Genomic DNA, 16,053 nt, shown 5'->3' with positions numbered 1-16,053 from the left:
TTCATTGAATTATGCAAAGTGGCCCATGCTCTTGTCACATCCAGGTTAGACTACTGCTTTGCTGTACTGGTGAAAATTCTTCAAATGCCTAATTGGAACTTTTCCACCTTGTTGTTGTGTGCTTTCATGTCTTTTCTGACTTCTGGTGACTCTAAGGCAAGAATGGGCTAACTTTGGCCCTCCAACTGTTTTGGACAAGAGGGATCCTCTCACCTCTGCAAAAGTCTACCATATACCATGCAGCTGTGGACAAGTCTACATAGGGACCACCAAACATAGCATTGCCCATACACGAATCAAGGAACATGAAAGACACTGCAGACTACTTCAACCAGAGAAGTCAGCCAGAGCAGAGCACTTGATGAACCAACCTGGATATAGCATATGTTCCATCATGTCTAAGAGCAAAAGCAGGTGAAAGGTCTTCCTTCTATCCCAACTGCCTCAAATGGAAAGAAGAGACAGCAGAGTTCGACAATGTCTAAGCCCAGAAGCAAATGAAAGGCACTCTCTCCATCTCAACTGCCACTGCCCAGGCCTTGGAAGGAGATAAGAAGAGGCGGGTACGTCTCCATCATGTTACAAAACAGATGAATGCCTTTCCCTTCATCCCAACTGCCACTGCACTGGCCTTAGAATGAGAGAAGAAGAGGCAAACACAGCTCCATCATGTCCAAAAGCAGATGAATAGTCTTCACTTCACCCCAACTGCCACTGCCCTGGCTTTAAATGGAGAGAAGAGGCAGGCATATACATAGGTCCAGAAGCAGATGAAAGACTCCCTCTCCATTGCAGCTGTCCTGGTCTTAAAATGGGGAACTGGGGTGGAGAGGGAATAGGAGATGGAGTATTTGCTGATTTAATCCTCACCCACACCGTCTTTCTTTCTGTTACATACATTCATTAGATTGTAAGCCTGAATGCAAATAACTATGTTTTGTTCTTTTATATGTAAAACACCATGTATAGTGATGATAATATACCTTTTGCTCTCATGTTTATCTTTCCTATTGTTACATTTTAGCTGTTGAATAGTCAAAGGTTTGGCTTAAATCTTATGGTTACTCCTGACTGGAGTAGAACTATGAGAATAATTAGATTTAACTATGGGTTGACTTGCCATTAAGGATTTGATAGAGAGGGTCTGCTCTCATTGGGGCTAAAGAACAAGATTCCAGCCAGACCCTTGTGCATTTCTGGATGCTTCATAATGGTATGAATAATGCTTCGTTGAAGGTAACTATTAATAATTGGTGATAGGTAACCATGATGACTAATAATGCATAACATCCTTGAAAGGGAAATTAGACTTTTTTGTGCCACAGAACTCTCAAAGCAGTTATGTTTCCAAGCAATGCACTTGCTAAATTTTGAATGGAAAAGTGTTGTACAGCAGCAAATATAACTTTTCCCTTACCTCCAGATTTTTGGCACCAAATCATCCCTGTCTGTTTGGGAAGGGGAGCCCTGGAGAGAGATATTGTGGTGCACTTTCTTCCTATGTAGATGTACTGGGAAAAGGTTATGCATCTGGATAGAAAAGTCTATATCAGAACCACCCTAGATAATTTCAACCATTTAGCATTAGGTGATCCCTTGTTTTCCAAGGAGGATTGTCTTCCAGTATTCTTGTGGGTCCGTATGTGACTGTGGAGCCCTATTCTTGCTCTGCATCTTTTTCCACAGTGAGGTCATTGGTTTCCAGGTGGAAGGCGGTCTCAGTCGGGGTTGGCTTGATGCGCCTTCCTCTTGGCACACTTCTCCCTTTCACCCTCCATTCGTGCCTCTTCAAATTCTGCAGCACTGCTGGTCACAGCTGACCTCCAGCTGGAGCGGTCAAGGGCCAGGGCTTCCCAGTTCTCAGTGTCTATGCTGGAGTTTTTAAGGTTGGCTTTGAGCCCATCTTTAAATCTCTTTTCCTGTCCACCAACATGCCGTTTTCCATTCTTGAGTTCGGAGTAGAGCAACTGCTTTGGGAGACGGTGGTTGGGCATCCGGACAACGTGGCCGATCCAGCAGAGTTGATGGCGGAGGACCATCACTTCAATGCTGGTGGTCTTTGCTTCTTCCATCAGCATTTCAACCACAAGTGGGTTGAAAGGGGAGCAAACACCTCATAAAGCACTCTTTTTCAAGTGTCACTGAGCTTTATAGGACAAAGGGAAGAACTATTCTAGTGCAATGTACTGGTTAGAGCAGCGTTTCTCAACCTGGGGGTTGTAACCCCTGGGAGGGGGTCACGAGGGGTTGTCAGAGGGGTTGCCAAAGACCATCAGAAAACACAGTATTTTCTATTGGTCATGGGGGTTCTGGGGGGGAGGTTTGGCCCAAGTCTGTCGTTGGTGGAGTTCAGGGTGTTCTTCGATAGTAGGTGAACTATAAATCCCAGCAACTACAACTCCCAAATGTCAAGGTCTACTTTTCCCAAACTTCACAAGTGTTCACATTTGGGCATATTGAGTATTGATCTAGACACTATGCTCCTTCTGATGCAGCCCAAAATCCCATTGGCTTTTTAAGCTGCTGCATCACCTTGTTGGCTCATGTTCAACTTGCTGTTAAGATTCTGAGATCTTTTCCACATGTACTATTGTTAAGTTAAACTGCATTATAATGCCATGTAGATCGTGTCTAAATCTCATGGAAGAAGTGAGCCAATATAAAGTATGCCAGTGGTTCTCAACCTTCCTAATGTCACCACCCCTAAATACAGTTCCTCATGTTGTGGTGACCCCCAACTATAAAATTATTTTTGTTGCTACTTCATAACTGTAATTTTGCTACTGTTATGAATCTGATATGCAGGATGTATTTTCATTCATTGGACCAAATTTGGCACAAATACCCGATACGCCCAAATTTGAATATTGGTGGGGTTGGGGGGGGGGATTGATTTTGTCATTTGGGGGTTATAGTTGCTGGGATTTATAGTTCATCTACAATCAAAGAGCATACTGAACTCCACCAGTGAGGGAATTGAACCAAACTGGGCACACAGAACTCCCATGGCCAACAGAAAATGCTGGAAGGGTTTGGTGCGCGTTGAGCTTGAGTTTTGGAGTGGTAGTTCACCTCCATCCAGAGAGCTTTGCAGACTCAAAAAATGCATCTGGACCAAACATGTCATGAATACTCAATATGCCCAAATGTGAACACTGGTGGAGTTTGGGGGAAATAGACCTTGGCATTTGGGAGTTGTAGTTGCTGGGATTTATAGTTCATCTACAATCAAAGAGCATTCTGAGCACCACTAACGATAGAACTGGGCTAAACATCCCACACAGAAAGTAGTGGAAGGGTCTGGTGAGCATTGACCTTGAGTTTTGGAGTGTTAGTTCACCTACATCCAAAGAGCAGGTGGAGGGCTTTTGATGGGAGGATTCACTGCCTGTTTCCAAAAAGGAAGAGAAGGCCAGGCAGAGAGATCTTCAGCCTTTTCTGCCAAAGGGGTTCTTAAGACCACCACAAATATGTGTGTTTTTGATGGTCTTTGGTGACCCCTTTAAACCCCCCTTTAGACTCCCCAGGTTGAGAAACGCTGATGTATGCATTTGGGACAGTGTGCTATGTATTTTAAAAGTCTTGTCAACATACCTATGTACCTTTTTGTTTTGCCATCTGTTAAGCAACATGTGCATTGTACACGTCATAAGACTACATTTCAGAAAGGAAGTAGGCTAAGAAACCCCAAATCTAATAGTCATAAATGCAATAACTACAGCCAGAACCTATTTCAAAAGCATTATGAGATTTTGCCTGCCATGTCTGTTGGCACTAAGGAACATGTATTGTCATTTCGATACCTGGAACTGTCATGGATTTTTCCACTCAACCCTTTGTTTTCATTCACAAAATGTACCTTTGGGCTTCTTTCTTCAATCTCATCAAAATCGATCTAAAGAAATGTGAACTCTTGTTAGATAGCGCCTGGATTTGGCTACACCAACTATTCAATTGCTCCAGTCTGTTGAGGAGCTATTTGTAGCAATGTCTTGGCTCTCTATCGGTTCTCTTCTAAAGATTATTTTAAACTGGGGCATAATTTGCTGAGGTGTTTCTGTGGGTTGAAGGGCCAATATTCCCATTTTGTATTAAAATATAGAGTTATGGAGCGACAGTGCAAAAGTGGCACTTCACTAATGTACTAAAGTGCCACAAGTCAAAATGGGGATGATGAAGAAGAGGCAGTGGCAGCATCAGCAGTCATCAGGCTTTTCAAAACTGACTGGGATGAGGTTTTAATGCTATGTATGAGTATTACTGCTTTGAAGGTTTAAAACTGAGAATGCGGTGGCTATTAATTCAGTTTGATGTACTTATAGCTGTAACTATAGTTGGTTGTGGGAAGAAATTGAGTGTTGTAAATAGAGTAAAATAATCGGGGTTTTCCCCCCCCTACTTCTTGAAATCTTGACATTTCTGCCAGATACCTGATGCATTTCTTTTGTGCCTCATAAGTTCTGGTTTGACAATATAGGGATCCCAATATCTGGAAAATCAATTTCCTGATAAGATAGTCAGAGCTCCACATATGCAGATTTGTGGATTGGATTAATGAGGGAGCCCCTGGTGGCGCAGCAGGTTAAACCACTGAGCTGCTGAACTTTCTAACCGAAAGGTCACAGGTTTGAATCTGGAGAGTGGGGTGAGCTCCTGTTGTTAGCCCCAGCTTCTGCCAGCCTAGCCGTTTGACAAACATGCAAATGTGAGTATATCAATAGGTAACGCTCCAGCGGGAAGGTAACGGCACTCCATGCAGTCACCTCTCTAGGAATCTCAGGATCTTCCTGGGCAATTTTTGGGTCAACTTAGGAGGATTCTTAGAGAGCTGTAGTCTTTTTTTTTGGTGGGCATTGACTTTGAGTTTTGGAGTTGTAGTGCGCCTACATACAGAGAGCACTGTGGGCTCAAACAGTTATGGATCTGGACCAAACTTGGCATGAATACTCAATATGCCCAAATGTGAACAAGGTGGAGTTTGGGAAAATAGACTTGACATTTGGCAGTTGTAGTTGCTGGGAATTATAGTTCACCTACAGTCAAAGAGCATTCTGAACCCTACCAATCAGAATTTAGCCAGACCTCTCACACAGAACTCCCATGACCAACAGAAAATATTGTGTTTTCAGATGATCTCTGGCGACCCCTCTGAAACCCCCTCATGACCCCCACAGGGGTCCCAACCCCCAGGTTGAGAAACACTGCTCTATACAGTTTCACAAAACACATTAGCTTGACTCAAACTACTAGTTCCAAGTAGAGTCCATGAAATTTCCATAAGTATTGTCGAAGGCTTTCATGGCTGGAATCACTCAGTTCTTGTGGGTTTTTTCGGGCTATATGGCCATGTTCTAGAGGCATTTCTCCTGACGTTTCGCCTGCATCTATGGCAAGCATCCTCAGAGGTGAGGTCTGCTGGACCTGGGCTTGGAACAGAACATGGCCATATAGCCCGAAAAAACCCACAAGAACTGAGTGATTCCAGCCATGAAAGCCTTCGACAATACATTGAACATCTCTACGGGGAGAAACTGTTCCAAGCCCAGGTCCAGCAGACCTCACCTCTGAGGATGCTTGCCATAGATGCAGGCGAAACGTCAGGAGAAATGCCTCTAGAACATGGCCATATAGCCCGAAAAAACCCACAAGAACTGAGATTTCCATAAGTGTTGACTAACTCAGGTCTTATTTATACTCCCATGTAATGCAGTTTGAAATGCTGCCCAGGCCTTATTTATACTGACATATAATACAGTTTGGGGATATCTGAATAGAGTTTGTGGATAGTATTATTCAAAGTTTGGAATATATATGTCAATTCTTCAGTAGGTGTGGCTATTAGAATAATACACAACCATTACTATTGTTGGAGTTTTGAAGCCATTTCTATTTCTTAGCGAACTATAAATCTTTAGATTCCATATTGATGTAATGTTATTTGAGGTTGTTTTATGCAAAATCTATCCGTTCATTTTTATGTGTATGATGGTAACTGAATTAAAAACGTGATTTTATACCATCAATTGAATGGGGAAAGCACACAACAGAACAATAGAGCAGACTATTGTTGTCATGTTACTATTTGGCCTGCTCAGTACAAAACACAGTGTATCAAAAATATTTCCTTTCTCTTTAAATGTCATGTTGGCATAAATTAATCAAGAATTTCCCTCCCAGTTTTGATGCCATGCAACGTTCACAATATTGATCACTTTATATTATTACACAAAATTCACCAATGTATTTTGCTTTTAAGAACTAATGAATGGGACAACACACACACACAAAGCATGCCCTTTCCCATTGTTCAGTAGTGTTTATGATAGTAATTTCTATCATATGGTGGTGCTCGAAGAATGATTGACAACCCCTGTTTTTGAATATTGTACAGCCATTCAAGGGCTTAAAACTATGGCTCAATGGGAAGTTTGTGAATGGATGAGTGCCACGACTGACCTTACTTTGTGATAAATGGGATGGACTGAAATATTTATTTACTTATTTATTCACACCGAAGGGGACTCAGAGTGGCTTACAATACACACACACACACACACACACACAATATATTGTATTATTAGCATAGTACAACATCAGTATTAAATATTACTATATTGTTCTATACCATTATATTGTAATATTCTTAGTATTATTACACGTAATATAAATATATAATTATAATATCATATTATTATTAGTATTATATTGCATTACATTATAATATTATAAATATTATATGTATATACAATATATTATATTATATTATTAGAATAGTACAGGAGACAAGTATTCATAGCTCAAGAATAAAGGGAAGGCTTCATTAGCAAACAGTTTGGTACTAAAAATATATAAATAATAAGCCAATTATATTAGGATGTTACTTTGGCACAAGTAGAATTGAATACTGACATATGTTGAAGACTTGGGCACAATCCAAGACAGGTTCCTTGCAACCCAATGGAACTTACTCCAAAGTAAATGAACATACTCAAGTGGCACCAGAGTGAGAAAAAACAGTTAACCCTTCCAACCCAGTGGGATCTACTCCAAAGTAAACAAATTTCACTCAGGTGGCACCAGAGGGAGAAAGAACACTTCAAATAGAGGCTTGGTTTGCCAAGCCTTGCTTGCTCCTGGCGAGCACTGAACAATTTATTTCCCTTGACTTGCTTTGCTTGCTGGCATCGGCAAGAATGCTACCTTGTTCAAAGTTACTACAGTCATGAAACTGCTTTTCCAAATAATCTAATTGTTCAAAACTGCCCAGCAAAACGTCTCTTAGCATATGGGACTTTGGAACGGTCAATCTCTTTTCTGGCCTTCCCATTTTCTCCCTTTGTAATATCGAAACGATGCAATAGGACTCAATAAAGGGAGACGTAATTTGAGCTTTTAAAATCTTATTCAGGATAGAGTAAAAAGGAGGAGCGGACGGACATACCTGGGAGAGATGAGAGCTCGCTGATGGCTTTCTTCTCCTTTTGCTGTACCTGTACGAGGAGACATTATCGTCATCCCGAGACCATTGAGAAAAAGCTGATCCACGCTACATTCCACACGTTACCAGTCTTTCGTCTATGTCCCACAGTATTTTATAAAAGGGGAGTTATTGCTGCAGGAAAAGAAAAAAAAGCTGGCCATATAGTAGGAATAATTGCTGCAGTCCACTTCATCCTCCACCTCTCTCTCCTTTCTCCCTCTCTCTGTACAAGGCCCCAGATAATACTGCCTGCATCCTTCCATCCATAAATCATTCCCCTTATTCTATTGGTTACATGCTACATGGCAAGTATTGATTTTTTCTCTTCCCTCATCACTGGAGGACCCATGGTTTCCCTGAGCCTGTATACACACAGATAGACGCATTCTGAGCTCTGAACAGATTTATGTCTCGTGCAAAGCTGGATCGGCACATTCACGGGCGTGCAAACACACACAGATAGACCATCACACACTTGTGTGCATGTTATGACAATCTTTGTGATGCGATCGTTTTTAAAAGGGAAAATCTGTAATAAACATTTCTCACTGGTATGAGGAAAGAGTGGGATAGTAACTTTGTCTGTAAGGGTTTCACGATCAGACTATTTTGGATATAGAATCATAGAGGTGGAAGAATCATAGAATCAAAGAGTTGGAAGAGACCTCATGGGCCATCCAGTCCAACCCCCGTCCAAGAAGCAGGAATATTGCGTTCAAATCACCCCTGACAGATGGCCATCCAGCCTCTGTTTAAAAGCTTCCAAAGAAGGAGCTTCCACCACACTCCGGGGCAGAGAGTTCCACTGCTGAATATCTCTCACAGTCAGGAAGTTCTTCCTAATGTTCAAGTGGAATCTCCTCTCTTGTAGTTTGAAGCCATTGTTTTGTGTCCTAGTCTCCAGGGCAGCAGAAAACAAACCTCCTCCTTCCTCCCTATGACTTACCCTCACATATGTATACATAGCCCTCATCATGTCTCCTCTTAGCCTTTTCTTCTTCAGGCTAAACATGCTCGGCTCTTTAAGTCTCTCCTCATAGGGCTTGTTCTCTTCAGACCCTTGATCATTTTAGTCACCCTCCTCTGGACACATTCCAGCTTGTCAATATCTCTCTTCACTTGTGGTGCCCAGAATTGGACATAGTATTCCAGGTGTGGTTTAACCAAGGCAGAATAGAGGAATAGCACGACTTCCCTCTAGACACTGTACTCCTTATTTATGCAGGCCAAAATCACATTGACCTTTTTAGCTGCAGCCTCACATTGTTGGCTCTTGTTTAACTTCTTGTTCACAAGGACTTCAAGATCTTTTTCACAAGTACTGCTCTTGAGCCATGCATCCCCCATTCTATATCTTTGCATTTCATTTTTCTGCCTAAGTGGAGCATCTTGCATTTGTCACTGTTGAACTTCATTTTGTTAGTTTTGGCCCATCTCTCTAATCTGTCAAGATCATTTTGAATTCTGCTCCTGTCCTCTGGAGTATTGGCTATCCCTCCCAATTTGGTGTTGTCTGCAAACTTGATGATCATGCCTTCTATTCAAAGTATGTACCATTGAGAGCTGGTAAAGTCTGGTGTAGATGTGGCCATAAATGGAAAAATCAAAAGACTGAGATACTTTGAATAGAATATTCAAAAGAAGCAGACACTAGTGCTTTGGGTGGAATTAGAGGTGGTTGCTGAAAGCAGATCTGCTTTTCTCTCATTGCATGGCATACAGTAGGTCTCCATAACCGGAGAGCCATCCGTCTCGGAAGGGGGCCGCCGGAAGGGGGCCGCCTCTCGCCCGTAGCGCAACGCACGTTCGCGGGGAACCCGGCGCTAAATCATTCGTAGCCCTCATCATTCAGCCCTCCAGGTGTTTTGAACTTCAGCTCTCACAATTCCTAATAGTTGATTCTTCTGAAATCTCAACAAGAACACTGTGATAGGTTAACCTAAGGCTCATCATAGGTCAGAAACGACTTGAAGGGCTCTCTGTGCTGGTCTTGGACCATAATCAAGTTTTGATTATTGACTTGAAGGGACACAACAACAGAGCCACAAATGAATACATTGTTATATTTATTATTATATAAATAGTGCATAAATGGTTTCCAAGAATTGAAAATCCTTCAGTTAATTTATTCTTTAAACCTCTTAGTTTCCATTTCCATTCATTGCTGAGTCAAGGGATACCTTCAGACTACTTAAGAATAGAGTTCCCCCATAAATAAAGAACTTGGCCATCTTTGCAAGGCAGTGACTGATGTCTTTTAGGCCGGAGCTGCCAGCACTAGTTCTGCTGAGTTGAGTTGGCACAGGAACCTGGGATTCTAAATATAGTGGGGCTGAAAGAGAAGTCATAACTGGAGCTGCATCATCTGCGGCAAAGCCATCAAGGATGGAGAAGCTTGGTAAGCCGGTGTCACAAGTGTATCAGGGACATCACTACCCAATGCATTTCATAGGGTTTTTTTAAAGCAAGAAACACTCTGAGGTGGTTTTGCCTAATCCCTGTTGCTTACTGGCAAATATTTGGAACAAGGAAGCTTTGGGCCCTTCCACATATAGGGCTCTATCTCCCAGCATATCAAGGCAGAAAATCCCACATTATCTTCATTGAACTGGGTTAGCTGAGTCCACACTCAGGGCCCTTCCACACAGCCTTATATCCTAGGATATCAAGGCAGGAAATCCCAAATTATCTGAGTGTGGACTCCACACAGCCTTATAGCCCAGAATATCAAGGCAGATAATCCACAATATCTGCTTTGAATTGGATTATCCAAGTCCACACTGCCATATAATCCAGTTGAATGTGGATTTTATACAGATGTGTGGAAGGGGCCCTAGATCTGAAACTATTTATTTATTTTAAATCTCACCTTCCCATAAAATGGGATTCAAGGTAGCTAGAAATCCTGGATTTAGAAAGGCAACTGTGAAGGGAATAGATAACATCCTGAAGTCTAAAGATGTATCATTCAATGAAAACATCAGAAGTATTCATGCCATTGTGTTTCTGATTTCTAGATATCCTTGTAAAAGTTGGGCAGTGCAGAAAGCGAACAGGACAAAAATATATAGCTAATTTGAAATGTGGTGCATGGTATTTGGCAGTCCAGATGTCACAGACTGCCAAAAAGAAGTATAAATGGACCCAAGAGTAAATCAAGCCTGAACTTTCTCTAGAAGCCAACATGGGCTGAATGGCAGCTATTGTACTTCGACACAACCTGAGATGACGTTTTTCACTGGAGTAAACAATAGGGCGGTATGAAGAGAGAGGTAGACTGACTCAGGTAGACTGACTCAGTCAAGGAAGCCATGGCCTTGAGTTTGTGATGCCGGAGCAGGAATGTTAATTACAGGAGTTCTTGGAAGACTTTCATTCATATGTTGAAGCCAACTGGTCAGCAAGTAACAACAAATCCCAACTAACTGGATGAATATCTAATTTCAGAGGGAATTTTTCCTGGTGTCAACACTTTTAGCTTCTAGTTGTATTTACAGCATACAATGATGTGTTGCATATACAGTATTTCTTTGTGTGCTCCATGGGTAGAAGTGGGAATTCTATAGCTCTCCAGATATCGTTAAAGTGCAACTCCAAATAACCATAAGGAGCTGGCAAGTAGCTGATTTCCAGTGAAAGATTGCATGATTTCCAACTCCGTTTTAGGGTAAAAGGAGATTCAGCTTATCAAATAACTATGAAAATTCAATATTTCTATCGACGTCCCAGGAAGGCACAAAAAGTGTATTTTGGGAGAAACATCTATTTATTTATTTATTTATTTATTTAGGACATTTGTATCCCATCCTATCTCGACCTCAGCAGAGGAACTCAGGGCGGTTCACAACCGGCACACCATGGTGCCCACAACCAAAAGCATAAATATACAATGTAAATAAAAATAATATAAACAGTATAAAAAATTCAAACAGTCAACCAGTCGCTGATTTAAGTCATTGTCCTGAATTTCCTACTGAATTTGTGTGTCTTTCCCCCTAGAGTATTGTCAAAGGCTTTCATGGCTGGAATCACTGGCTTGTTGTGAGTTTTCTAAACTGTATGGCAGGCATGGGGAACCTTCGGCTCTCCAGGTGTGGTGGACTTCAACTCCCACAATTCCTTGAGGCTCGGCATTTGCCCCAAAGGCTTACCTTGGCGCAAGGAATTGTGGGAGTTGAAGTCCACCACACCTGGAGAGCCGAAGGTTCCTGACCCCTGCTGTATGGCCATGTTCTAGAAGCATTCTCTCCTGACGTTTCACCTCCATCTACAGCAGGCATCCTCAGAGGTTGTGAGGTCTGTTGGAAACTAGGAAAATGGGGTTTATATATCTGTGGAATGCCCAGGGTGGGGGAAAGGACTCTTGTCAGTTTGAGATAGGTGTGAATGTTTCAATTGGCCACCCTGATTAGCATTTAATGGCGTAGTTTCAAGGTCTGGCTTCTTACTGCCTGGGGGAATCCTCTTGTTGGGAGGTGATCTGCTGGCTCTGATTGTTTCTAGAGTGTTGCAAAACATCTCAGGAAGTTATTTTACATTGTATTGTCGAAGGCTTTCATGGCCGGAATCACTCAGTTCTTGTGGGTTTTTTCGGGTTATATGGCCATGTTCTAGAGGCATTTCTCCTGACGTTTCGCCTGCATCTATGGCAAGCATCCTCAGAGGGTCTGAGGATGCTTGCCATAGATGCAGGCGAAACGTCAGGAGAAATGCCTCTAGAACATGGCCATATAGCCCGAAAAAACCCACAAGAACTGAGTTATTTTACATTATTCCTATCCTTCAGAAAAAAGCATATCCTAAAGCTGAGCCAGCAGAGTCTATACTTTCACTGAAACCAAGGCGACAATTTTACCTGAATTGATCCCATAGCAACCAACATTTCTCCATCCGGAGTAGACTGGTCCTTGGGTTACCAAGTAACTGTGACAATTGCTCAACAGCTGCCTGTTCTAATCTCCATAGCCTTTAACCCCCGTCGGCTGAACAATGGGCTGATGACAGCCAACAAACAATAGAAACACACCCTAATATTTTATTTAAGAGCTAAGGGAAGCTACAGCTGCAAGGATGATAACACCCCGCTGGACTGAAGTCTTTCAGGTGGAGCACTCTTTCGCTTTCAAGGAAAGCTTCCCTAGTCCTTCGTCCAACCAGAAGGGACGACTGCAATAAATTGCACATGAGTGGTTCCAGAAGATCTTTGAATTCCTCGCTCATCCAAGCTTGGGATGGCCAAATAAAGTACAATCGCCATCTAAGCATGTCGCTGCATATTTAAAATGAGGTTGCAAAGTGTGCATCTGAAAAAGAAACAAATCTCTTGTAAGGAAGCAATAAAAAAGAAAAATGGGAGAAGATTTGGAAAACAAAAATTAAATATACATACATGACAGAACTAAAAGAAAATTGGATCAAGATGTCACATAGGTGGTATAAGACCCCACAGAAAATTAGGGAAATGTTACAAAAATATAAACACAAAATGTTGGAAATGTGGAAAGCTGGAAGGATCATACTTCCACACGTGGTGGTCGTGAGAGAAATCCAAAACATATTGGGAAAAAATCCATGATACATAGGAAATTTTGAGTATAAGAATCCCTTTGAAACCAGAGATATTCCTGTTTGGGATAACAGATCAGAACTTAGACAAAAACACTGATAAACTTCTATTTTTATTGAACACGGCTGCAAGAATTTGCTATGCAAAAGTTTGGAAAAAGGAAGAGATCCCAGAAGAAGATGATTGGATAGGGAAAATTGCAGATATCGGAAATATGGATAGACTGACATATCTAATATATAAAAATAAGGGGACCCCAATAAAAGAAACTAATCGGACGAAAGTGACAGAATATTTGAAGAATAAAAATAGAAACATATTGCTATAGTAAGAAGAGAGAAAAAGATGGAAGAAGAACAAGATGGAAGAAGGAAAAGGAAAAACCCACATGGAAGATACTCAGGAAGTCAACAAGCTTATACATTCTAAGCTTGTTGACTTCCTGAGTAGGGCGACTAAAATGATCAAGGGTCTGGAGAACAAGCCCTATGAAGAGTGGCTTAAAGAGCTGGGCATGTTTAGGCTGAGAGGAGATATGATAGCCATATATAAATATGTGAGAGGAAGTCACAGGGAGGAGGGAGCAAGCTTGTTTTCTGCTTCCCTGGAGACTAAGACGCGAAACAATGGCTTCAAACTACAAGAAAGGAGATTCCATCTGAACATGAGGAAGATCTTCCTGACTGTGAGAGCTGTTCAGCAGTGGAACTCTCTGCCCTGTAGTGTGGTGGAGGCTCCTTCTTTGGAAGCATTTAAACAGAGGCTGGATGGCCATCTGTCAGGGGTGCTTTGAATGCAATATTCCTGCTTCTAGGCAGGGGATTGGATTGGATGGCCCATGAGGTCTCTTCCAACTCTATGATTCTATGATTCTTTTTCTCTCTCCTCCCACTTTTTTTCCTTTCCTTTTCCCCCTTTTTTCCTTTTTTCTCTTTCCCTCTTTCTCTCCTTTTCTTTCCCTCTATCTTTTCCTGATCTCTTTTTGACTATTCTCTATCTATCTATCTATCTATCTATCTATCTATCTATCTATCTATCTATCTATCTATACACACACACACACACACACACACACACACACACACACACACTTTGTTTTTAAGGAAACTCTCAATAAAAATATATTTTTTAAAGGAAGCAACTCTATTGAGTTCTGCCACCAACCAGTACCTTGCATTTATTATGTCTGTCTCCAAAAAACTACAGAAACATTTAAAGGGAAGGAGGAGGCAGAAGGTTAATCCCATTGATAAAAAGGGGATAATACACAGGAGAAGTGGGGCAGATAGTAGAGATGGCCGAAGAAGCATCCTGAATATGGAATATATTACACCATGGACCAATTTCCCAAGGGCAATGGAAGAACTGCAGCAGCTCAATTCATTTATGATAGGACAAAGCAATAGAAAATGCAATAAAGATCGAGTGGTTTTGGAGTTTTATTACACGGCTGGCAAAAAAAAAAAAAAGTCTGTGCAGAGACTAGAAGCTTATGTAGAAAAGAAGAAGAAAGCGTCACATTTGCTATAAAAGTATTCCAGCCACAAAACAAATGACTATAAAGGCATTACAGAAACCACAATTACTACAAAATCCAGCTCCTCTGGGCTTAGTAGCTCACACATATCTCACCAAGTTTGCACCAGTAGCATTGGCTAGGGAGCTAGGAATGTTTAGCTTGGAGAAAAGGTTAAAAGGGAACATGATAGCCATGTTTGAATATTTGAAAGGATTTCATAATGAGAAAAGTCCAATCTGGGTTTCTGCTGCACTGGAGACTAGTACAAGGAGCAATGGATTCAAATGGCAGGGGGAAAAATTCCATCTAAACACTAGGGGGAAAAAAAACCCTGATGGTATGAGCCATTTGGCAGTGGAATATGCTGCTTTGGAATGTAGTGGAGTCTCTTTCTCTGGAGGTTTTTAAGCAGAGGCTGGATGGCGATCTGCAGGGATACTTTGATTGCAAGCTTTAAAATGAAGAGTATTGTGCAAGGAGCCCCCAGTGGCGCAGTGGGTTAAAGCACTGAGTTGCTGAGCTTGTTGATCGAAAGGTCGCAGGTTCGATTCCGGGGAGCGGCGTGAGCTTCCGCTGTCAGCCCTAGCTTCTGCTAACCTAGCAGTTCGAAAACATGTAAATGTGAGTAGATCAATAGGTACCGCTCTGGTGGGAAGCTAACAGCGCTCCATGCAGTCATGCCGGCCACATGACCTTGGAGGTGTCTACGGACAACACTGGCTCTTCGGCTTAGAAATGGAGATGAGCACCACACCCCAGAGTCAGACATGACTGGACTTAAGGTCAGGGGACTACATTTACCTACCTATTGTGCAAGGATCCTAGAGTTCAAAGAGATCCCTAGGACCATCCAGTCCATGCAGGAACACAGAATAATAGAATCATAGAGTTGGAGGAGACCCTGGAAGAGACCAGGGGTATTATATACAAATAGGAGTATAGTGTCCAGATCCAGGGAAGTCATGCTACCCATGCTCTATTCTGCCTTGGTCAGACCACACCTGGAATACTGTGTCCAATTCTGGGCACCACAATTGAAGGGAGATATGGACAGGCTGGAATATGTCCAGAGAAGTGTGACTAAAATGAGCAAGGGTTTGAAGAACAAACACCATGAGGAGTGGCTTGAACAGATGGGCATGTTTAGCCTGCAGAAGAGAAGGCTGAGAGGAGACATGATGGCCACGTATAAATATGTGAGAGGAAGCCACAGGGAGGAGGGAGCAAGCTTGTTTTCTGCTTCCCTGGAGACTAGGACACAGAACAATGGCATCAAACTACAGGAAAGGAGATTCCACCTGAATATGAGGAAGAACTTCCTAACTGTGAGAGCTGTTCAGCAGTGAAACACTCTGTCCCGGAGTGTGGTGTTGGTTCCTTCTTTGGAGGCTTGTAGAAAGATGTAAGGAATGAATGTGTGAATGCATTGAGAAGAGCAGAAGAAACAGGCATGAAGAAAATACAACATGTGAAAAGCATGATATGGGC

At 42.0% G+C, this 16,053-nt stretch overlaps 1 long non-coding RNA gene across 1 annotated transcript in view; it reads right to left on the bottom strand.

Annotated features, from left to right (window-relative positions):
• Window positions 1-7,723, bottom strand: part of LOC137095877 (uncharacterized) — a 33,184-nt gene extending 25,461 nt beyond the window's left edge. The window contains exon 1 of the long non-coding RNA XR_010909028.1: window positions 7,442-7,723. This is a non-coding gene — a long non-coding RNA (uncharacterized lncRNA). The remainder of the gene's footprint in view (window positions 1-7,441) is intronic.
• Between the last annotated feature and the right edge of the window lie 8,330 nt (window positions 7,724-16,053).

This window comes from Anolis sagrei, chromosome 1 (assembly GCF_037176765.1).
Source record: "Anolis sagrei isolate rAnoSag1 chromosome 1, rAnoSag1.mat, whole genome shotgun sequence".
Taxonomy (NCBI): Eukaryota; Metazoa; Chordata; class Lepidosauria; order Squamata; family Dactyloidae; genus Anolis; species Anolis sagrei.
This window is presented reverse-complemented; position numbering and strand designations above follow the sequence as displayed.